This window comes from Hylaeus anthracinus, unplaced genomic scaffold, assembly GCF_026225885.1.
Source record: "Hylaeus anthracinus isolate JK02 unplaced genomic scaffold, UHH_iyHylAnth1.0_haploid 0, whole genome shotgun sequence".
Lineage (NCBI taxonomy): Eukaryota > Metazoa > Arthropoda > Insecta > Hymenoptera > Colletidae > Hylaeus > Hylaeus anthracinus.
The window spans coordinates 11164965-11191176 of NW_026533254.1; the positions used below are offsets into that span (position 1 = coordinate 11164965).

A 26212-nucleotide genomic window follows, 5' to 3' on the forward strand; every position below is an offset into this window, starting at 1 on the left:
GGAAGAGGCGAGCCATTTTGAAAATTAAAAAATGTGGACGGGGATACGCGTCGGACAGAGAGGTCGACAAGGGGGTAGATAAAACCGCGATGCAAAGCTGCGTTCAGGTTGGCGGTGTATACTCTCTGGCCTTTCAAACGGAACCAGGGAAATTTCGTAGTGTACTACAAATAATTAGTAGAGAATGCGAGCGTTGCTGTGAAGGGAGGGTTGGTTTTCGGAATAATTCAACAGGAAGTACAGCGCTTGAGAAATATTATTAATTATTAATGGGGAACCTGTGTGGGGGATACAGCAGTGTTGGGAACTAAGCGTCTAAACAATCAGAAAACATAATCGAAATGATACAAAATTTCCCTTTTCGAATGGGAATATATAACTATATTCGTATTCGAATATAGTTAATTGGACTTTGTTATTATTCTCTGTATAGAAAATGTTTCTGAATGGTGTTCACACAAAACACAACGCAAGACTTAGACACAAGATGTATCACGCAAAACTTACAATTAAATCACACTGCATCCCACTGGTAGAGCACGACTGGCGAAAGCTTGCCTAGTCCAATTCTTGTTGGATTAGTTTCGAACAAAACTGATTGAAATTGAACCTCGACCGTGGAATCAGCGCCCCTTTGTTCGCCGGTCATGCAGGATTGAATTGGATTGTGATGCGCGTAACATATTACATCCCACGCGACGCAGTAGTATTTCCGGTCTCTTCTATAAAGTTCATCATTCGCGAACGCACGGAGATAAAAGCATTGAAACTAACCACATCTCAAACTGCCGAAACGTCGGGAGCGAGGCAATTTCCCCCTCCGCTTTTGACGGTAATTCTCCGTCAAGAGAGAAATTTCCGAGGAGACATTATATTCATCCAGGGAGACACGCTCATTACACGTGTACCGCGGAGCCGGAACGTTTAGAGGCCCGTCCAGCAATTACCGCGACGGGTGTAAGTGAATAATTTAGGAGCAATTTTTTGGGTTTTATAACGCTGGCCTGGAAGAAGCGACGCGATCGCCTGGTAAGAATTTTCCGTAAGGGTGATTGCGTAGGTAATTATTGAAATATCCGTGGATTTAATTCTTCAAATTCTCTTGACACCCTTACAAGTCACTAAATACAACCGAAAAAGTTGACGTCCTTTCTCCTCTCACTTTCGAACAAAAAGAATTCCAACGAAGCACCGAGTTCGAACGGAGCACGAAATTTTAAAATACCTCTAAATTTTGAATGAATTTCTTCTAATACCATCCAATAGCCTAATAGTTTCCGGTGGCAGTCGGTTCGTCGATCGTCGTACATTGTACACATCGCCAGCCATGATTATTAATTACAGTACAACTCGCCGACCGAATTTAGAGCGAACCGCGCGTATAATGCGCGCGCGTTCGCAGATTTGCATATTCAAACGTTGTGTACGACGTGGCGATTATGCGACGAATCGCGCTCACGTGCCAATGACGATGTACGCTCACCATTGTACGAAGCTCTCCTCGCGCGGCAGGCGCAATATGCTGATCGACCTTATTAATGGATTGAAGCGACGCACGGCTCTAGCGCCTACGGCTGAACGCGTTCAGATTTCGCTCGGTCAAATTTTCATTTATCCGCCCCCGAGAATTAATGCGAAGAATGATTCCAGCACTGGAACCTGTGGATTGTACATTTTTAATAATAAGCTAGCACCATTTGCGGATTTCTGAGCAATCGGGGCGCTTATAGCACCTATTGTTTGGGGTGCATTTTTAAGGCACTTAGTGCTAGTCTCTAGGCGATTGGGAACTGCATAATCTAGCATTTGTCGTGGTATTTGTGTGTTTTCTTCGACGCTTAAGAAATTAATTTTTTTAGTGCTTTAGTGAAAAGCTCTGTCGTCATTGAGTGACGGTCAATGTGTTGGAGTGTTCACTGCATCAGAGATTTATTTCCCTTTTATTTCTATTTTAATTCAATAAAAGAAGACTCGATAAGCGTAGATTTAGGTGCTTTTACAATCTTCAAAATTTACTTATTAAATTCGATGAATTTTCAAATCTTTAACATTTTTTCATTAATTTACAACGAACGAACCTCGGGTCTTCTAAAATTTGAGTGAGGCTACTGTTACCAAAAATAATGTAAAATTACAGGTGCTCCATTTCGATTTTTCAGAGGAAAGATTGCTTCGCAACCTCGAGGATTAAAGATATATTGCGTCGCGGGTTTCCACTTTCTTGCTGCTCCTCCCGATGCGCTCCGTATTTTCATTTTACAAACTCCCGTCGCGTAGCAATCACGTCACTCAACATGCACGCCCATGTGCAACTTGCTTATTTTAGAGTTTGCTGCGCGGAGAGCTTCGCGAACTAGATTTATTTCCATTATGGTTGGTGAAATTCAACTCCCTGTACCTTACAACGTTAAAGATTACGTGGCATTCGAGATGTTTTTCTTTTTCCTGAGAATATCATTAATCGTAACAATTTCATACTTCGTGCATGTGTTCATGTATCTTTCACGTAGGCATAGGAATTTTCGCGATTATAAATAAGTGATTTCGTTGAAGAGGTGCATAGTTACAAATACACCACATACATACACGGTTAAATTTGACATAAAAAAGTTAAATAATCTTTTCCTCAATCATCTCTAACAAACAAAGCATTAATCGAAATCTTCGAATGTGATCTACGCATCTCTGTGACAACTACATAATAGTGCGCGCAAAAAATTAGCTTCATAGAAATATTTCCATAATCAAATCTCAAGTGACTGGACTGGTCTCGTTCGAGACGAACCCATGTACTCGGATTCGGATATGGAGGTAATTCCATCGTGGTATTTCATGGAGAGCCTCCGCTAGACGAAGAATTTGCGTTGATACATATTCATACGTCACCCGTGGCATGACGTTTGCCCAACGAATCATCCTCATCGACAGGGCGTGCACTGAGCGCAATTTGTCTTATTTAATCCGATGAATTGACGACCGTAAAGACGCGCTAATATCATGGGGGAAAAAAAGCACGCGCACGCGGCGGACTTAGCGCAACAAGTGCGTAAACGTCTCTTTAGCGGTTAATTTACGCGCATATCCGAGGAAATTTATGGTCACCGATACGCGCCGCAACGATGCACCTGTTCCAAAAAGAAAAACAAATAGTCGAATAATTACGAATGATTAGCGATGAGACTGACAAGAAGAATTTTATTATTCGATAGTTCCTACAGGAAATAATGGGATTTTATCGCAGGAAAGAATTATTAAATACTGGTGTAATCGACTTGGAAGGATCCATTTAACACTATATATTTTTTAAAATAATTTATCTTTCCACTGTTTAGAGTCCTCTACCTACAGTTAATTTCATTTTTAACATATCTGCACTGGACATTTTATCTCGTCTACTTTTTTACGCATCTTTTGAAATCGAAGGATCTCGTTTACTAAATAATAGAGTGTTACATTATTTAATCGCAGAAATTTGCTAAGACCCTATTCGTATTTGGAAGTTTCACGGAACGATCAGCGCCAACCTCCGCCGTAAGTCTGCGGGTACCGATATCCGAAAACTTTGCTAGGAATTGTTTATCGTAATACGTAATTCCCTCATCGCCGCGTTGAACAGTCATCGTGTATTCGCGTAGCTGCGCCGTTGGAAACATTCAACAAAATCACACGCAAGACACAAATTTCTGTGTCTAGACTACTCTCTACGGAGCCGGGGAGTAAATCTGTCATCGTAGCTTAGAGGAAAATTAAACGTCAACGCGAAAAGAGAGAGGAAGAGAGGGAAACGTGCCCGAACTCTGGATAGGTTTTACAACGAACGTACGAGCCATTGATATGCCATTGAACAAGCATCGCTTCGAAACTTCCTGCCGATTGGAATCGACGGTCCTTAAACCTGCTTGACATTTATCACTCTTGGAAACGTCGAGGACAGAGCGTGAAAAAAGCACGTTTCGCGAGAATACAGAGTGCTATCAGGCAGAAAGAAAATAATTTATCGAGTGAGATTTTCCAAGGAGGGAAAATCTCTTTTTTTCTTTTTAACAGTATATAATCACGAGCTTGTGTAGGCAAAAGTGTGATGAATGAATAAAATCTGTAGTCTACTTATCAGTTTCATTCGTTATTTCTTTTCGCTGAAGATGATAATAACTAGGTTTTATTTTACATTTTCGATTCATTGAAAACAGCCCCGAATAGAGATTCCAGGCATCACAATGGTTTAACTATCCATCCACGACGCTTAAGTGATCCACCGAGGAATCTGTGACCATGTAGCAGCTCAATAAAACACTCAAGAGGTCCCAACGGTCCAACTATGTATGCATGACACTTAATTGGTTCAGTTAGGGATTTGTAATTCTATAGTAATCCAATAAGACACTCACGACATCCTAATGGCGCTAGTAAGCTCCCATGATACTTACGTGCTGTAATTAGTGGCCTGTAATCCAACTGTAATCTAATAAGATATTCATGACCCGCTAATAGTTCAATTTGACACTCATGTCACCCCAGAGATTCAGCTAAACACCGATACACTCAAAACGTGTCTAATTAAGAACTCGTTGGGAGTGATTGATAGTGATATTGAATGATTCACGTGTGCACTCATGACACTTAAATTAGTCCACTTAGGGACCCGTGGTAACCTTGTAGTCTTATAAAACATTCATAACTTAATGGTTCACTTTGGCATCCAAGGGACTCGAGTAGCCTGATTAGGGACATGTTTCATAGTAATTTAATAACACATGTTCTGCAATGGTACCTAATGGTTTAGGTTACTTTAGTAGTTTAAAATAGGATTATCCATTAAACGAAGCTTTCTCACTAAAGAAACGCTCAATTCTGACAATTGTATATCGAGTTACTCCATACATTTTGTAAGTATTGTAATTATTTTCAGCAAAGACGTCAGTATACAGTCAGTCCCATAACTGTTCGTACTCTCTGTAAATTTTTACAATACATAATTCTTACTCACATCATTCCCTCGTGCTAGTCTATATCATTTGGATGTAATTTTCATCAAGGCTTGTTAGCATCTACATAGATGATGGTTAATTTTAAAGCGAGGAGCAGTTCTTTGAGAACTTCGCAAACTTGCAAGATTTCTGGACGAAGTATTCTAGATTTGCCATGAGTCAGCTCAAAGTCTGGAACTCCGTATCAGCGATCTTCGTAAGTCGTAAATAAAAGTCACTCGCACCTATCTGTTCTGATTAAACTTTCGCGCGATACTCGCTCAAACTGTATTCACGATTCGCGTCAGTTGCAAATAAAAATCCTTGGAAAACTGATGTTCAACCGGAAGAACCCGCAACGTTTTACTCTCGCGGAGCTTAAGGAGCTTTTACGCCACCGCGTCAGGTGGTAGCGGACACATTTCAACAGTCTACAGTACGTGAATTTGACAAATCGATTTTCAGCGAGTGAAATCGAAGATAGAGAAGCCAGAGGGGATATTTATTTTATTGGGGATATTTTTTTATTTTTTATTGTAAAATTCTTTTATTTAGAGGAAACAATGATTTAATACAAATGTTACTCTAAGCTGCGTTCATTACATTTCGTCGATATTTTAGTGAAAATCATCGTCGAAATTTACCACGCGAACATAACACAATAGCAAACATTTAATAGTTTAGGTTAAGTCTTGTACGGGATAGAATGGCGTTGGGACTATCGATTCCGTTAATGGCGCAATGAATGTTCGCAAACACACGCCGATGCGTTGCTTAATAATTTGCCGCAAAACATGCTCACGTTGAACATTGGCGACACTCGCTGTATTATTTTCAATAGGACAATTATACTAAGCACCTCGTTCGGAAACGAAGCGAATGAATACACAATGCGCTGAACTAGATGATTATATCGCAACAGTGTGGCGTATAAACCAATTACGTTTTTAATCAATTGATTACTCGTTCGAACGGTTAATTACAATTAACTAGACTCACCTAGAACACAGATTGAAAATACAGCCTTCAGAAATGCAGATCCTCCGTTAAGGACAGTATCTCCACGACCATGTCTTTCTTCTTTTTTCCGTAGCGATCACGGCTCCCTCCTAAGCTCTACAATTTACTGGACTACCTGTTTATTCATTCGCGAATAAATCGCGCGTTCGCAGCTCAAGAACAGCACAAACAAACGCGAGACACAGGCGCAAGGTATCGGAATCTGAACGAGGCACTTGGCAAAAAATAAAAACATTACACGCTGACGCGAAACTGATTTACGACTCGGAACGATGGGGTCAAAAGCGAATGGGTTGAAGAGGGGGTGGTAGGATATAACTGGTCGGACGTCCCGTGAAAGTCTATTAACAGCGCGAGCTCGGTAAGATAGAGACCGAAACAGAGATACGTCCTAATTTCCGGTCAAGCGCGAACGAGTTTTTCTGCATTATGGTTTGACCACGACGATAGATATTAAACGTCGTCCAGATTCGCAGCAGCTGCGGGAGCACGCTCTGTTTGCGCGTCGTGTATCAAAACCGGCTCCCGCGTGCCACGGTGACATCATGTTTCACGAATGAGCTGTGTTTATAATTTACGAGTATTTCTTTTCATAAATCTTTCTGGCAACGTGCCACGACCCACTGGGAACGTCGACTCCGAGTCTGTCACCGCGTCTTCGCAGATTTTCTTGTCGCGGGACGTTGCATGCATGGCTACGTTAGCTCCCGCGCGATGACAAATGCGTCGGGGGTCTCCCTGGCTGGTTCGAAACGTGAATCTTTAATTTGGTGGCTTGTGGTAGTGCGATTTAATTAAGTGTAATTTGTGGAAGTTGAGGATCAGTGCGTTTATAAGTTGGAATGCAAGTGATGACCGATAAGTGTTGACAGTAATTAATGTCACTCAGAAAGGCTTAGTTCTCGATATAGTACCAATTTTTCCTCACCAATAAGATAATTATTTTTAAACAGGTAAACGTTATCTAATTATGACCCGTAATATTTACATCATACAGAGCAGGCCAAAATTTGAGTCGATACTTTTTTATACCACTTTTCAGTGTCTATAATATGGATTTTGAAAATTCATCGAATAAGCGTGTTTTTATTGTTGGTTACACGTTATTTGAGACAGGGCTATTTAAGTCATTCTTTAAATTCATTTATTGTTTCAAAAGTACAGTACCACAAAGAATTTCCATCTTTTTTTTTTATTTTAATCAAAAACTATGAAGTTTTCAGATGTATACTTTTAATATATGTAACAAACAATTATATTAGACACTCGGTATGGTCAGCAAAAAATTTTCCAGTATAAGCATTTTTTTTTTTTAAAGTGTTTCTCTTGATTAATTATGAACAGCAGAAAAGTGGAACGTATGATATTTCAGGAAACATTGAAAGTCGAATGAAACGGAATTTTAAATCGTTCCCGATCACGGTAGAGCAACGTCGAACCGGATTGTAGAAGATGACATCTTGATATAATTTATGTCGGTTTATCCACGGTGCACTGTTATTTCATTTGTTTAATGGCCAGCGAATGCATTATTCACTGGCGAGGATTAGCGGCGTGTACCCTTTCTCTTGGACGACAGACTCTGATCCGATTCATCTCATAGAATTATCTTAAAGCAAGCGATTTGTCGAGGATTATGGCTGACCGAATCGATTAATTCCATTGGAGAGATTCGTTCGTACGTTGATTGAGAGAGCTCTAGCGGGCAGTACATATCAAATTCTTCGTTTCCTTCTTAGAGAAAGTTCGTTGACCAAATTAGTCGAAGTCAAATTACACAGTCCAACAATATAATAATGGGCCTGATTTCAATTATTTGAAAACTTTGTTGCGATAATTGTATTTTACAGAACAATGAGAAAATCACCCTGATCTGTTATGTCTAAAAGTAATATTCCAATGTTTGGTTAAACGTGCGTTCGTTTAAAATGATCAAAACTAATACGAAATAAATTTTAATAATAAACAAAATAGTAATCACAATTATTTAAATTTCACTTCATGGAATTTATAGTTGATTTTAAAAAAGATCAGTCATTTCACGTGGATAAAATCGTCGAGTAACGAGCAAATAATTCAAACGAATAAAATACGCAGCCAAATTTGACTGTTCAATTGAACGAACGTCACAAGTAAATTGCTATGACGTCGATTGTACTCGTTATCTATTACTCGAATACAATTTTCCCCATCCCTGGAACTCGGAATACTAGTTATTGTTTGCACGAAATTTGTTAAGCGAGTGTATGTATGCTGTTTACTGGATTTGAATCGACAACCATTTGAATGGGCTGGAACAACGGGACCGATCTCGACTAGGAGTTTATAAACTCATCGATTAGACCGTTTGATTGTAATGGATTTTCAGTTTGAACGACGAGTTGAATGGGTTGATTTATTGTGTTAATAGGGGCGGTGGTATCGGTGAAAAGGCCATCCATTTAGCAGGCTTCTTCCAATATATTGTGTATAGATATCTTTATAATTGAATCGAATAGTCGATCGTGTATTATATTATTTATTATACCAATTACTTCCGATTGTGAAATTGTTTTGAAATTTGAAATTGTTTCTTGCAAGCAATGAAACCGATTTTATTTTACAATTATTTGTTGCACGAATTATATTTGTTTTTCAATTGATCGTTCCCTGGTTACTTATAAATAGCTGAATACGTGGGAGAAGCATTGAAATATTATTAAGTCTGGATGTGATCAGGTTTATATTCCCTGTCTAGTTCGTCAGCCTCGTTGACGGTTGAACAATTGAGGGATTCCGCTATAAAGCAGATGCCATCTATGGTTAATACGCACAGCGTCAAAATCCAGTTACCTGTTCAAAGCTTCTCACGCCTGTCGTGCTTATTGCACTTAAGAAACTTCATTCCCCTAGCTTCAGACCAAGTTTAACGACGGTTAACGATTATACCGCTTGCTGTCACTTGACATAATATCATCGTTGTGAAGGAATGCTAGATTTCCAGACAGATCAATAAAATGGAAGAATTTCATCAATCATTGGCATAATGTTTTAACGCAATTGATTTTCGAAAAAAGCTCGCTAACTGTTTCTTCTATCTCTTTTAACAAAATTAAATGTATAGATATATTCACTGCCAAAATTAGTCTCATTGCTTTCAGGAAATCAATTTTCTATTCAACAGTTCCTTTATTTTATATTCATTTCAATTCTCTTAAAAAATATTACTAAATTACTCGCGATGTCTGTAGACCAGAGGACCCCATCAAATTGTCCACGATATGAATCCTCGCTCCCGTAGACCCCATTTTAATTGGCCAGCTTCATTCGATACAATTTTCATCGCGACGTACACGTGTTATCAAACGTGGACACGGGAATAAAAAAGCCACTCGATAATGATCGTTAATGTCCGATGTAATAAAGAGCTGGGCACGGATATCATTGGATGTTATAACGGGACGCCGGGCTCCGAATCGAATTTAGTCGGGTTACACGCCTGTGCGACGCACAATCCACGGAGTAAACGTTCCGTTCAAATAATTTAGATCATAATTAATTGCAATCGATGCAATTTCCCCGTCGTTATCACTTTTAAACCGCGACGCAACGTTTCGCTGCCGAAGTCGTCGTAAATCGATAGCTGGGAAATCCACGTCGAGGGAACGGCCGATTTATTTATTCGTAGCTGCAGATTTACGTCGATTACGAACCGATTCGTGTCAACGACGATTAATCGATCGACGAAAATGGCAACGCGAGTCGCGACGAAAGCGTTCGACGCCAAGGGTTGATGCGTGCATTAGCGAAAAGTGTCGCGCGTACCTGAAAAATCGAAAGGGTCGCGTAACGAGGATGCTAAAAACAGAAATGACGCGTCATCTAAATTTTAATAAGTTTTGAACGCAGTTTTCCTTTCGGAGCAACATTTTCAAGGGACACGAATATTCGTGTATACGTAATGTATCTCAGAAGTATTTTATCAAGCTTCCAGACACAGGGGGATTTATTTGTGTTTATTATTTTACGTTAATGAGGTTTTAATGACGACTGGAATGTGATGTATTAATTTTGTGCTTCGCAAGATTCCTATAGAGTTGAATTTTATCGATGTTTACGGTAATTTAATTTCAACCGTAATGCTACCTTCGAATATATAATTTATATTTTTATACAAAGGATAATGTCATTTGTTTGTATTGTTTTGTATTGTATTGAAACTGCGTGGTAGCTTATAATGGAGACTGTTATTGCATTCTTTATTTTTACATTCTGAAACAATTCAGCCACATATTTGAACGTTCGTAATTAATCTACCAACTTTTCAATAATAATAATAGAACCCTAATACTCTCTCAATGGAGTTAGATTGAATTCGTACATTTAATTCAATTTATTTGAATGGCCGTGTGTTTTAAATGGAGACAGAATTTGTAGGAAGTACGCTTTGTACTTATATAGAGGAAAAATATAAATCGTATCGATTCGACGTATTTAAAATTAAATTAGTCACAGAGCAGAGTATACCTGCGAGTCTTCCTCTCGTAACGTTCAACCCTTTGATACAGTTGTTGGAATTAACACAAAAACGAAATATTATTTTCTCTCGTATCATTCTTTCAAATTATTCTTATTACTGTTTTATGCAATTTTCTTGCCTAATAAATGCATGCGTGTGAAATGTATTCAAAAGTCTTTTTTAGAAAATTAATTTTAGCCTTTTAAATATCTGTTTGTACTCAAGGATTGCATAATATCACCAAAGAATACTATTCAGACATTTATTCATGTTACACAGAACACCAAAGAAAGAAGATAAATTTAAATGAAAGAACGTATGATAAAATACAAATTTTCATTTTTCGAATTACATCTAACAATACGTATTTACTCCATAAATATGAATACTTCAGAAAACATGAATCCGTGAAGCGTGCAGTCTGGTTACGAATTAATCATCGATACGTACGGTTTGTTAATTTTAATAATGAGTTGTCCACTCACAGCATAAAATTACTTTCATTACTTTCCGTTCTCTCTTCATACATGTACGTATACGTAGGCAGAGGAACTTGCGCGCGCGAGCGCTAACTTTACTCAAATTTCGACACTAGGTGCGTGAATATGGAGTAACCGCGAACCGATGTGGTATCACATTGTGGGAAATATACACGCGTGCTAAATCGTACATTTATGCACAGTACCGTGAGATCCGTGGCAAATGTGATTAATAAGAGGCACAAAGCGAAATAACCATGGTCGCTTCCATCTTCCCAAACGCAACTAACCGATGATTTGCTAGGGACGCGGAACGCGGAGCCGGAACTGCGCCGACCAAACAAATTGTTAGTTTAACGTCGGTAAATTATACCATCGGAAAAATTGATATTCTAAAATAATCATTTTCAGGTCTATCTTTATTATATTATTTCATAATTGTCTAATTATAATAATGGTAATAATTAATAATAATATTTTGAATGTTAATTAATTTCATATTTATTATGTTAATCCATTACAGTCCCTCAAATTAAATAAATTCAAAAACAAAATAAACTCCGATATATTAAAAAATAACATTTTAGTATTTTATCAAAATGTTTTTAATATTTTTTTGTTAGCATTAATATTCAGTTAACTGAATTATTTAAAAATTTCTATACATCATCTGGAAAGATTGCGATTACGTTTACTTTCTCTTAAAAAGTTCCAAGTACTCTTTGTGTCTCTTAGCATCTCTCTTGCCTCATTTCTACTCGCCCACTTAATTTTCTCAGGCGCACTTTCATCATTTCCCTTTACTAATGACTCTTTAATTCTAGAAGCCTAGAGGGGGCGAACTGACCCATTTGCAACTGTGTAACTGAAAACGTATTATTTTCGTTCTAAAGCTTCCAATCATTCAGAATGAACTCGAGTAATGGAAGGTTACTATTCTTCATTTCCGCTAAAGCCCCCGAAATGTAAATAATTCACTCATTTCTCCGAAATTACAACTAGGTCGTTTTGACCTGACTGATCCTTTTCACGGTAATTAAATATACTGCTCTAGTTTTCAATGGAATTGCAAGAAAATACATTTTATTGTGCTCGAAGTTTTAAATATTTCCTCAGCTGTATCCATCCATTTTCATAGAATTCAGTTGTACAATGACACATATACATACTGTGGCAAGTTTTTGTTTGTGTACATTTTCATTCAGTTTCTCTTAAAGTAATTCTTTTGGACTCTTGAAGTTGCTTGTCGAACCCAAACTGTCGAAACTTGAAAGGCAGGCAGATATTCCTAAAAATTATTAAAATATACATTGCTCAATGTTACTCCAGCAATAATATGTAAATCATACATTTTTTTTACCAATACGACGTCGAAGTAATCATTCCTGTATACTCAAACGCAAACGGTGAAAATCACAGAACTTCCACCATCGCTCGTAAATCATTTTCCATTTGAAATCTACATTACGACCGATAACGTAGAACGAAACGACACATTTATTTAGCACTGTCAATACAATTTTAATCAATATCGTAACGCAGACCCAGCTCCAATGCAAACTGGCGACGACCATTAAACAATTCTTATCAAAGGGACAGGAAATGAGAGGGGGCATCTGGCAGAAACATCACAATCCAATATGGATTTCTAACCACACGTCAATATTAAGGTAGAAACGACTTTCCGTAGCTTTTGATTACGCTCTCTCTGAAACAAACTATCCACTGTCATCCCTTGTTTCCCGTTCCCATCGAAGTGGCAAATTTAGGAATACTAATTTGCAACCCAAGCACGCTACGAGCTGAATAGAAATATTCATGGCGAAACGCTATACAGGACGATCCTTGTAACTGGGCCAGATTATAGTGCTGTTATAAATGAAAGTAAAAAAAAACAAAATAATAAAGGAAAATTAAATATGTATAAAAACAAAATTTTCTCTACCGTCCGAGTTTAATATAACGTCGTTCTAACCCTTACGCGTTAGGTAGGAGGTTTTTTTCTGAAGTTTTAATAATGCTGTTCCAGATCCAGACTATCCACCATCCCTTTCCGCCTTCAGGCTTGGATCAGCCTCCGTCATTGATGGACCGAACTGTAAACAAGGGGAAAGGATACTGGGAATAGAGTACGCGAGAACGATGTCCCAAGGGGGGGTTCTGAGCGGATACGAAGCACAGAATATTTTGTTATTAGAGTTTCGTTGACGAAGTGGAGTATTGCTGACATCAAGAGCTACTATATAAAGTCGAGAGTCATGGACGAACCGATTCACAACACGGAGAGCTCCTAGGAAAGGTGAATTTTTATAAACAAAATCAATGTACGGCTAACCTAAAGGAAGAGAGGATAGACATTCACTGAAACCTATTTATCATCTTCGCCACTTCGAACTTCATCATTATCCACAAGCTTATTTAAATATCGCCTGCATCGTTAGACGAATCCTCTCGTTAGGCTAACCACGTTCCATCTTCGAGTTCCAGCTTCAAGTAAAAGGCTGGCAAAGATGGAGGATATTCGAACCCGCCAACGAAATGGCAGATTTATGTATACCGAATCGTTGGAAAGCTCAAAGAACAAGGGATGCAAAGTGGGTGGATGGGGCTGGCGAGGTCGGGAACCCGGCGACCGCCTTTATTTTGATTCTCCGGCGACGTTACGGATCCGCCGGGAATATACCGACGCATTATGAAATGTGGCGCGTAGTCTCCGGGGCAAATAAGTTTCCGAGCTCCTGGAATACATCAGGCAACACGTGTCCCGCAAAAAGCGGAGTTTCGCGGCTCGACAATAAGTTCATGGAAATATAGTGCGCCGTCGGGAGTCGGGACGGGTATTAAAACTTTTTCATCAGTTAACGTATGGACTCCGACGTAATTCCGCCAGACGTCCACTGTATCGGTCGAACGCTATTAGTATTGCAGAATAATGGGTCGCAGGGGGTGAAGGATTGAGACATATCGCGCTGGATATAGACTGTATTCAAATTGGCGAGTTTGTTGATTCCAGCAGAGTTCTGTTGGGTGCGAGGACGTGCTAAATTATGGCCTTCTGGCCTAGATTTGAATTTTCCTCATTACGGAGACTGTTCAGATTTCTATTAGCATATTTGCCCAGTTAGGTGGAGGAACTCTCTATCGCGGTTAAGCTTCGAGTTAGAGGTAGAGCACACAATCTACAACAGCGTGTACGTGAATCGGACAACATCGAAAAAATAAAACGTCACGGACTCTATTCGTCTTCTTTTCGTTCTCCATATATAGAATTTGTATTCTTGCATCGTTCAGTCGACACGAGTTTGATCTTATGTTTCCTCCTTTCGTCTCGAGGCGAGTAACCGCACGGTATATGTATAGAGGGTGTCCCAGAATTAGCCGACAGATAGCCGAGACGATTCTGAACCACAATTTCCTTTGCAAAAACGAAGCACCATTCGACATTTCTGCAAAGGAAATTGTGGTTCAGACTCGCTACCCCTCATTCCGGTTCATTACGTAATGACCAGTGTGATGTAACGATTTCTACTATATATACTTTTCTGTAGGAACATGAAATTTTGCAGGCTCCAGGTTTAAAAATCGGTACTGAAGAAAAATCTATAAAAGGTAGGGTTCCAAGGAGAGGGTCCCGAAGAATGATCCTTCAAAGTAACCGTACACGTTTATCTTCATGACATCTGTCCCAGGTATTAATCGTCACGCCACCGCGATGTTCACCCATTTGGAAAGACCGTCGCCTTTTCCATCATAGAAATAGAGTTGGCCATGACAAACCGTCGCTCTTCCGCCTGATTTCATTCCTGTGTCTTGAGAATCTCTTTCTTGCAGTCTTCTCTTGCGGGTTCTCTACTTCGTCGATGAAACGTCCTCTTCTTGAGAAAAGACTTGCCGGGCGATCACTCCAGCAACTTTGACGATTTTATCAGCTTATACTCGCGACCAACTAATACTGGCTCAGAAACACAGAGGTTAATCAGGTAGAAATTCTAATGTCGAGTATTATCTTTAGCGCTTCAAACTCTGTTATTATCGACAAGCTTATTTAAATATCGCCAGCATCGCTGGAGGAATCCTCTCGTTAAACTAACCACGTTCCATCTTCGAGTTTTAGGTCCAAGTAATATGATGTAGGGGTAACTCTCTTGAGGTTTGAGCTATATGCTGTTCCTGTAAAGTGATGTTGCTAACTAGGAGGAATGCCTAATTATTCGCTAGATCAGACTTAAGATTAAGATCCTACAAAATTTCTCCAACGGTGTGTAGAAGTGCATGCAGTAGCTTTGAAGGGTTGTGATTTTAATAGAAGAAGTGGTGGAATGAGGCAAGTGTTAGAAGGATTTGTAGGGGACACAGAAACTATAGTGCTCAGTCCCTGTTCCAAAGAAAACCGCCAATGAAAGCCTTAAGCGAGGTGGTTACAGAAAGTGTTCATCTTAAACAGACCTCTAGCGTACCTGAGCAACACCTTTGCAGACTCTGCAAGACCGCATCCCTACAAAGGCAAGCATTTGCAAGCCTTCATTCACAAGAAGTTGCTAGACTTCATGAATGATACCTCGTATTTGTTAGAAAACGTGCTCGGCACGATCAGCATTATTCTCTTCCATCCATAAATATCTACAGTTAATCCTTGAAAGATTAATCCCTGACAACTCATCTCTCTGAAAGACGCAAGAAAACACAAAGCGTATCGATGTCACCCTCCCATATAAAGTACTCAGCCAACCTGAAGAGAGTTATGGTATCGCGCGGAATCATCATTATCACTTACACGAACAATCACTCGTCAGATTACCGCGGGTTCTTTTCGCTTCGTCTTTGTCTCGCGGCCGATTCCTGGAATTCTATTTATCTCCCCATTAAAAGACACGGATAGGAGGATTTATCGAAGAACCGCGGGACAACGGTGTATAACTTATGACAGTCTTCCTGGATATCATTCTTGCGTAACACTGTACAGTTACGCCGCGTAGTTATGGCGTCGCGGGAAGGGTCATAAGTCGCAGACAATTTTCTCTTACGCTGTGACCACTTCCCCCGACTCGGTATTATTCTCTCTCATATTTTTATTCCGTCCCTCTCTGTTTACCAACGCTGTTGTTTCTCTGTTCGTCTTTGTCTCGGCGTTTATCTTCCTCGCTGTTCTCTTCTCGCCTCTTTTCCTAGCACCGTGGCGCAATGGTAACACGGGTAGCGATAGGGGAGATGGTCACAGGCTCGGAGGAAATTGTCTGCAATTTATGACAACTTTTCCGACCGGTGGGGGGTATCGTTACTACGTAGAATTCTAAACGAAAACAGTGGAAAACTTCGGAATCGCGGCGAATCGTTTGCACCCGAAGTTTGGAATGTAATTCAGTGTCAAATCTACTTGCGAACTGTTCAATTCTACCATTCTGCGAGCACTGACTGCGCCGGAAACTTAAGGATTGTTCGCGCTCGGGGCTGTTGCGCGAAACCTTTGATGCTGTAGGCGCTGCGGTTCTTGAACTTCACCCTTTCGCGGAGTCCCTCTATAAATAAATCTCTTGGAGAACACCTTACCAAAGGAATAAATTGTTATTAATCTGGATATGTTTTTAGACTGTTTTTGAGGGTATTGGTATGGTTTCAATTGCTTCTGTGTATGTTAGGCGGTTCTATATATTTTCAAATGTAACGGTTGCAGTTTTAATGACATTTAAACTTTATAATTTAAGCGATATAATTACATTAATTTCAAGAAAATTGACGCATCATGAATTATACGATTTATCTTGTATATATAAACTTATTTCTTGTATCTACTTATATTTACATATAAAATTTAAAAATGCAACGGTTGCAGTCTTAATAATATTTAAACTGTTTCATTTAAGTAATGCTATTACATTAACTTCAAAAATATTCGTATGCCATGAGTTATGCGATTTATCTTGTATTTATAAACAGTCAAACGAAAATCATAATTGCATTCTGTCGGAGTTCGTTGTCATTAAATATATTTTTGATGAATCGATTAATGGAAATGTTGAATAATAACGTATCTGACAATCGAGGCATCACGGAATCATTCTCTATTTAATTAAGTCCCCTTAAGCCCCCGCTGTCGATGTAAATTGAATCGTTTGTAATTCTTGATCACTCTATGAAAATACCGCAAAACGCTGAGAATTCCATAGAGTTTACTATTTTTTTCGGTTCACCACACGCGAATCTGCCGCGTAACGTTAATTATCCGCAGAGGGATTAATGATGGCGCATAAAACCAGTAACGAGCCCCGGAAATCAACAGCGCATAATTTTGCACGCGAGTGTTGCGCGACCTGGGGTAAACATTTCGAGATAAAATTAAATTTTCAAATCAGTTTCCGCTGGTGAAATGAAAGTTCTGGTTGCCGCTTAAAATTGATTCGTGATTTCTTTTGTAAGCCTTCCGTGATCGATTGTATCATATTTGAAAGGAACTCGCTCATCTTCGATGAATCCTTCGTCGCGAGTAACCGGTTGTGAAATAGTAATAAAATTTTTAGAAATAAGAATAAATGTTACTGTATAAGATTATAATAGTACATGTACTGTATATAAATAATCGATTCCTTCCTTCAACTGAAAGCAGTATTATAATACATCCAGAACATGCAGCGACTGCATTTCAACACGATTTCAATTTTATCCGCTTTCTCCAACCCTCCTTATTCAGCAATGCAAGCTGTTTATAATTAATAACAGTATGTCGGTATTACTCTGTATTGTTCTTGTTTACTTGACACAATCTCCAGCAAAACCATGTAGTTACTGTACGCATTTGATACGAAGACGGTTCGAGGTCTATTTCAATCCAGACGTCGCGTTACTCCTTTGACAATTACAGCCATAAGGGAATAAACAGTCTAATTTCCAACGGCACGAGGTACCGGCAAAAAATCCATTCGAAATTCGAGGACGTCGTTTGTAAGCGTGGCTGGGATCTAATTCAGCGTCGAATGTACTCGCAAACTGTTTAATTCTCCCATTCTGGGAAACCTGACTGAGACTTAAGGATTGTTCGCGCTTGGGGCTGATGCACGAAACCTTTGATCTTACTGCTTTAACGTGTCCGCAGTCGCTGACCATGCTGCTCCTTTGGCGATTACGGCTGAATGAAGGGAATGGACAATCTAATTTCACCTGATCTTCAGGTGAAAAGATCCCCAAAACTAAGCCTAGGACCTTGCGATTTTGATACCTGCTGACACACACCACGAAACCAAGACCTGATGGCGGGAACCAAGAAACCGGAGATGGTTCTGTATATTTTTTGTACACCAGTACGTTAAGAGCCTGAGCGCGTTAAGGGGATCAGTCTAGGTTGGTCCATGTCATCGAGTATCGAGTTACTAACCGTGGGTTCATTTTTTAAGGGTCTTGGCGTCTGATACACTCACTGAAAGTAAAAGACCCTCCTCGGGGATAACTCTTCGAAGATGTTCAGCTATCATTCCTCTCACGTTTGGATCAAAAGGATACACGGGTTAATATCCCTTTCAGGCCTGGCGTCCACAATTGAGGAAACAAAATTGAACAATTACCGACACTATCGTTTAGTGCTAATGCCACTTGTGGAGATGAAGAAGATTTTATTTTTAATTTTGTCTATACTGATTTCAGTCCAAGTTAATCCTAAAAATGAAATTACATTAGTAGGAGAAAAGAGAATAATTCAGGTCTGAAAGGGATATTACTTATTGATATACCTCAATCTCTAAAACTCTACTAATAAAGTGTAATACATGACTGTTCTTTACAGAAGCTGTTGCTGGTGAGGTTTATCTTTAATTAACAAGATTTATCTTTTCTACGTTTTTGTTCGCCGAGTTTCCAAAAACATAAAGAAGGAATTAATTATGAACAATCTTCAGGAATGGATCTGAATGAAATTCATAGTGCAAACTTCTATCGAAGACTGGAGAATTCGTGGCTAGCATAGATAGAATTAGAATCGAAGTATCATTGGCGTTCAGACGTAGCAGTCATCAGTTAGAAACTTGGAAAGTAACGAGCCTTTAATCAGTCTCTAACCAGTCGTTAATCCGGAACCTCTGGAAGCAATTAGGTTTCCAGGAGTGCGATTTAAATTAGCAGTCGATCACCGAAGCCATCGCGAGCAATCAGATTCCCCTAAGTTAATCAGTTCTCACTTAACATCTCAGAAAGAGCTTAGGCTACCCGAGGCCAACTAATCGGTCTTTCAGTCAACACCTGGCCCATTCGCATAATCCTGATCACTAAACCGATAAAACACAGGCGTCCACTGATCGCGAGTTTTCTAATTATTTTGAGCGATCCTTCGAATTGCTCGAGTGCCCTAGACCTCGATTATTCATAGAGGATTAAACGTTGATTCTTCGAAGGGAAGCATTCTGCGTGCTCGGTGGTAACGACTCTGTATGAAGAATCATGTTACTGCGGGGTCTAATGCTATCAAACCAAGTTTTAAGTGGGATTACTATTATTACGCGAAGTTGAGACGAGGCTATTTGCTACTAAACGAAGTTAGAATGGGACTGACTGTTAATCCTCGTGATATCGCCGCCGAATAGGTTTGTTGAGTTAGGAGCGCGTACATTGTCCACTCACATGGAGAACATTTTATCACTATTAAAGAACGGGAAATGGAAATCCCCCTTGGTCGTGATCTGATGAATAATCTATGATGATCGAGGTCTCGCCAGAGGCCTCGACGTCTCAGTGAACCAAACGGTACACCACGGGCCAGGCTCGTGATAATCAGTTTTGGCCCGAATATCCGACCACAATTCTCAAAAACGTAAAAATCAACAAAGTTGCAAATCGAGTTCAGTTACAAGTTACATTTTAACAGTGCTTCCATAGAGGAAGTTCTATCCCGTATTTCTTCTGCACTCTTCTCAGTTCCCAACAATCCAGTCAGCGCAATAATATAAATTCTTTATAGATGCCCACGGGACGTCTACGATGAGGTCCATCCTGGGCTTGTAATTCACACCATTCATTCTTCAGGGACCCATTTGCGCGTATCTGTAGTGGCACAACGATATATCTGCGCCGAGTATGCAATGCGACATGAATGGCCCCGCTATGACGGGAGATTGCTCGTGAAGTGTCTATTTAGTAGGCCTAATGGGTTGTGCTTTTCCAGTCTGTAGATGCGATCTGCGGGACGTAATGAGCTTGAGGCGATAGGACTCCGTTGATTGTGATGTACGTTCACGACAACGGTTGCCACGGCTTACAAATCCAGTTTTGATTGCGGGCTTCCTCGAATTATGACGGATGATTTTGTTAACGTCGTACCAAAGAGTATTGCAAATGAGTTTCAGGTCTTCGAATTCCAATCGTCCTCTAATTTCAACGTTAAATCAGCTGAATCCTAGACATGGATCACCTGTGTCCATATCGATTCTGGAACAGCGATGGGAAGGTACGGGTCTCGGGTTTTAATTCTCAGGTTTTGATAGACACCAGCGTGTATCCATGACAACAGTCGCTGGGGCTTACAGATCCAGTTTTGATTGCGGGCTTCCTCTAATCATGATGGATGACTTCGTTAGCAACGTACCAAAGAGCAATGCAAATGAATTCTAAAGCTTCGAGTTCGAATCGTCCTGGAACTTCAGTGTCTGGGATAATTTTGGAACGGATACGAGGAGTAGGTTTGAATATCTTTTAATAAATTACGATATCATCGTTGTTCAGAATTCTACTTTTAAATTAAAGTCGATCTACAATCAGTCCCATAAGTATTCATACCCTCTATGTTTTGGTAAATTAAACAATAGTTTTGATGTTTCCAAATAAATTTTTCATTATGGATACATGCAAGCGTAAAGTTTATTCATGTATATATTAATAAAAAAAAAAAGAACATTTATTTGGAAACACGAAATCTATCATTTAATTCAGAGAAATTTCTGAATACACTTTTTTCTGACGTGCATTAATTTCAATTTCCTGAGTTGGCGCCGAAATAAATCCGAGAGGCTGGCAGTAACACTTCCACCAACGAAAAATACTCGTGGTCAGTTAGCGGGCAATATTAGCTCGGGAGGATAACAGAGCGGGATGGCGTTACCGAAGTTAAAATTGCTTAAGTTTCCGAACTCCTCTAAGCACCTCGCGGACCGGAAGCATAAATTTACGTCTTTCAACGAGCAAGATGTAACGACTGTTCGCGCGAATTTCTAGTCAGACGTTTCCCCACTCGATGCCCTTGTGTTAGTATTTGCGTCAAATAGCAGATGTCCGACGAAAAGCTAAGGAACTTTAAACTCGGAATCTTATTAACTTCGGTAATTGAGCATTCGAAGCGCAGCGCAAAACTCTACAATTCCGAGTCGCGAAAGTTAGACAATACCGAAGCGAGATTATCGTGAAATAGTATTAACAATAGAGTGGAGTTACGTTGAATACTGGTAAAGTTTTTCATGGTTCAGTGTCTTTGTTAAAAGTTCAAACGACGTCTTGAATGTGAAATATAGGGGGAGAGTATTAATTCATGTCTTTGTTATTAATTAACGAATTATTATTTGGTGAAAATTCTCTTGGTATAGCCATAAAAACTAGTGCTCTTCGAAACTATCAGAAACGACACTTTCATTTCTGCTTTTCTAACTAAATTTCAATTAGCATCCAAGACTCCATATCGATCTTCACTCGCTTCAACTTGAAGAAGCCAGTAAACACCAAAATACACGTCCTAAACTTATTAAAAATTATTTCAAGTTTAAATAAGATGGCTCACTTTCATCTTCAGCTGAAGCTTGGCCAGTGGACGATATTCTTTCGTTTCATTTGGTCCAGGATCCAAAGGGGTTGCTTGTAACAGAAGATTAAGTGGAAAGGATTGCGTCCATCCAGGTGAGCGATGGCGACGCAATATTTCTAATGAACGAAGGAGACCCACCGAAGGCAGCCTATGAGGTTCGCCAGGGATTCGGATGGTTTACAGAGAGAAGAAGGATCCGAGGTGCCACGTTCGCGGGGAAGTCGAGAAAAGTGAGCCACTTAAGTTTAAGAGAGTGTAGCCACCCCCGCCAGAATAATCCAGAAATGCCTCGGATACTCGTTGTGCTAAATCGCTCGAGAAGCATTTAATGAAATGAGGAGGAAGACGCTGCTCCCGTCTGCCAAGTTTCTTTTAGCAATGATCGAGCAGCCTCAGACCTACGGGTTCCCCTAGCACTTCGTAATGGCGGCTTTGCTGGATAACGTCGAATCTGTTCCCACCTTAACACCCGCTTCTTCATCCGTGGAAATTATTGGAACCGCTCCTAGATTCGACGGGAAGCGGGATGTTAATTCCGTTGGGAAGATAATCGATCGATTTACTGGATTTGGACCCTCGGAAGCGGGACTTTCGCTGATCAGATAACCGATGTAGACATGTGAGCTGCTAGAGTGGTCGATATTTTATTCTCAAGGCTTTTATCTATTTTATTCGAAGGCACGCCCATCGTGTGCTTTACAAAGATCAACACCGCAAAAATGTTGGCAATTTTAGGAAGAGGAGTTTGTTGTCCGAACTGAGGTATGGAAGGTTGAAGCTTCTGTTTACCGGACAACTGCCTTAACCTGCTTAATCAGTTACCACTGACAGCACTGTTTACGAGTGAAGCCATTTACGCGGCTTTGTTCTCCCCTATTATGTTTGTGTGAGAAGCGTACACACAACAGAACATCAGCCGGTGTTGTACTGCGGTAATAGAAGCGGAGTAGGGGAATCTTCCTAAGCTGCGGGGCTTATGTTCGGCAGCTCAGAATTAAGTTATTCGGGTCGTCGATAAATTCTTTCTGTCAAAGTTTGATATTCCAACTAACCGATGGAGCAAATGTGGCGGGAGCGTGAAGTCTTTGGGCTGGAACATTGAAAATGTTGAAGTCCGTAGGATAACGCGTTTGAAAACATTCCGGGGATTGAAAGTTATAGGCTAATAAGTATTGGTACATTACTTTTAAGGATATTATTTATACATTATTTTTAAGGATATTTTAGTCTTTTTGTCTGAATACAATCGAATTCTATTCGTGATTATGAAAAAATAATGAAAATCTTTTTATTTTATACACTACATAGAGTCAATCCCATAGATATTCATCGAAGCATATTACATCAGTCTTAGCTTAGAAAATACATTGTTCATTTTTTCGCGAGAATCGTGAGCGCCGTTAAAAAATTTGTTCTTATTCGGTCAATCAAGACTCAGTCTCGAGAACAAAGGATGATCAAAACCAAGTAAACTGTTCTAAACGAAACGTTTCCTCATTCTGACATTTTTATATCGCCACGGTTACGACGATAGTCCCTTTGAGAAGGACGGCGCGACACAATCGGATAACAGATTCCGTCATTTCTGCGGGGAACAGCAAGGCGCGATTGCAAAGGTACTGGGAGTTTCTTTGTTCGGAAATAAAACGAGTTCGTAGAAATCCCTGTTTCGTGGTCTCTTTTCATATCGCGTCCGAGTTGGCGACCAACCACTGTGCATTACAAACGAATAAAGTGTACTCAATTATAGTACTTCTCTCTTTCCATGCTTCACCTTTTACCTCCCTTTATCCGGGAGTTCAAGTTGGAGTCGTAAGACACTGACTTTACCGGTTCAACCGCGAACTAGACGGCGATCTTGAGTGCTTGCAGAGCTCGCTGCGGTACCTACCTACCTACATATATATATGTATATATATATATATACAGTCCTCCAGAGAGCAGGAACATCCTCGGAGCAGGAAATTAATTTCATGGAAACGACAACCGATACGCTCTCTAGCCAACGCTTTCGACTACGTTCGAACCATTTCTATATGTCCGTGCACACTATGCGCGCGCAGATTACGTAATTTGCGAAGTGTTGTAATTAGTGTCAATTTTTGTATTAATAGTTGCAGCGGTGGCTCGGTGAAAAAGTAATTAATGCGTGGGAGTCTTCCAAACAGTTTAATTTAGAGTCGTTCGGAACAATATGGTTTGTGATCTTCAACGGTGTTTAAGAATTGATTACTTCTGTAATAGAATTATGAATTTTAAGACAATTTTGAAGCAGGAATTGTCTTTCGATACGAATGGGTGTCAGACATGGGAAAAAGAAGATTTTAGACCTTAACCCTTAGATGTCTGATTTTTCAAAATTAAATTTAGAAAAATATCAATGTATTTATTATTTGAACAATTTTAACAGCTGATTTTTGTGTTTTTTTTTTAACTTTTGTTGGAATGAAGGTTGGAATTGTACATTTGCAATGGTAACATGGTAACCAATTGCAAATGTACAATTCGATTTAGAAGTCCGGTATAAAATTTGAAACTTGAGTCATTTAAGGGTTAAATTGGTTGTATTTGTTAGATGTTAATATTTCAATCCTACCGTAATTATAACCGAGGGTTCCGTTTGAAAGAAAAGCAAGGGAACCGAGATCGTAAACAGTTTTGCACGTTTTGTTTGGGAAACATTGTTTCGGTTGACGGTTTTATGGATACGGATCGCCCACGGCAGGCGATATTTCGCCGTTTTTATTTATTCTTTTGTTTAAAACTGATTACGCAACATTTACTTTCTGCTGCGTACCTACCTCGAAACGCAATAACTCAGCATGCCTTCGTATCACTATGTAAATGACGTGGATGTATGTATATTCGAATTCAGTTTCACAAAAGTTACTCGTGAAAAAAGAAAAACAACAGAAAGCAAACGTCAACATGAAATCACCGCGAGCAATTAATTTAAAAGAAACTAATAATTGCAGTGCGTATTGTTCGAGATAATATGCAAAATCCTGTTGCGAAAGGTATATGCGAACGAAAATTAAAAATTTGATGTCATTCGCCATTCTCCCAATATTTTTCAACGGAAATTTTACTAAATACATCTTTCAAAGTAAACGTATCCATACATCAAAAATTCATATTTCCAAGTTACGTTCTAAAAATTCTGTTCCAGGAGAGCCGAGGCAGCCGTACGTTTCAAGCACCGAAGCTTAAGTAGCAAGTTGAACAGGGAAGACGACGCAACCCCGAGAGGCGAACGCTTCGTTAAAATGCAGCGCGGACGGAGTGGCTGAAATCGAAAAGCTGGGTAAGAGGAATTTGTCAGATATAACCAAAGACATCGAGTGAGGCGAACAATATCGCACCGTTAATTTACTCGGGCAATAATGCCCGGAATCATAAGCCCCAGGTGTTACATCGCGAATCTTCGACCCTCGTAAACACCGAGCACAAGGCCGTCTAGAGGGTGGGTATCGAGGGTGAGAGGAAGGGAAGGGCCGCGAGTGGAAGCAGTCGAGCCTCCGCAAGGAAGGAAGAAGGATGGGGTAGCAGGAGAGACACCAAGCCAGCAGAGGAACCCAAGGGTTACACCCTACTTTCCTCGGTGTTGCAGTATCAATACGTAAAGTTGGCTGGGGGTAGTTCCGTTATGGCGGCACACATTACTATTTCCATCTTATCTACGAGGCGCACTTTTTAACTATCCGCCTTTAAAGATATCCTCAAGCAGCCTATTGTGCTGAAAAATACTTTTCAGAACTTACTTCATAACGGAGAAGTAACCACCACTTTTACCGAGGAGTCGCTATTCGTGATTTCGATCGTTAGTATTGTCTGACGAAACTGTGGAGAGGTTTAAGATTTTGCGATACTTTTCACTTCTACGATTCATCTTAATTATTATCGAAGGAGCTCTTCTTTGTGAGATTAGAATTTATGGGTGGATTTGTGTTTGAAATGTATTGTTTGTTATTTAGTAGAGCAAGTTTATTTTATTGCATTTAACAACACACTGTTGCAAGACAAATTTTCCACTAGCTTGGCACGTTAACAAAATAGAAAAAAAAACAAGTAAAAGGCGCAACATTAAAGTCGAGCTATTAATGTATATTCTGATAGACCACCTTGCATAAAGTATAGAATTCACAGCCTCTAAAAATCTAGAATCCAAATGTACAGTATAATTAAATTGCTAAACGAAAAATCAGATCAGAGTGCAAAATAGAATTCCCGATTACCGTGTTGCATGATTGAATAATTATGCACTCCTGTCCCTATCATAATTGAGTAAAATTATCCATTTAAGACCTTCAGATATCTTTGAAGCCGACGCCAGACGATATTCCGTAAATAATCAAAGCTTCGCGAAACTGGACGAAACCAACCGACGTCTCCGTAATTTAATTTACCGCATGGGAAGAAAAAGTCCAAAATGATGACCCCACCGGTGGATGATTAATGTTTTTCTCCTCCACACGCGCGC

At 39.7% G+C, this 26212-nt stretch overlaps 1 long non-coding RNA gene across 5 annotated transcripts; it reads left to right on the forward strand.

Moving 5' to 3' along the window:
- Positions 1–25910, forward strand: LOC128896365 (uncharacterized). Of its 5 annotated transcripts, none has more exons than XR_008461973.1 (3): positions 1–107; positions 12994–13263; positions 24902–25910. It is a non-coding gene; the product is annotated as an uncharacterized LOC128896365 (long non-coding RNA). The 5 variants fall into 5 exon arrangements; XR_008461971.1 differs by lacking the exon at positions 1–107 and adding an exon at positions 6216–6851 and having other exon boundaries at positions 13000–13263; XR_008461970.1 differs by lacking the exon at positions 1–107 and having other exon boundaries at positions 12257–13263; positions 24902–25036; positions 25133–25910.
- Positions 25911–26212: the final 302 nt, after the last annotated feature.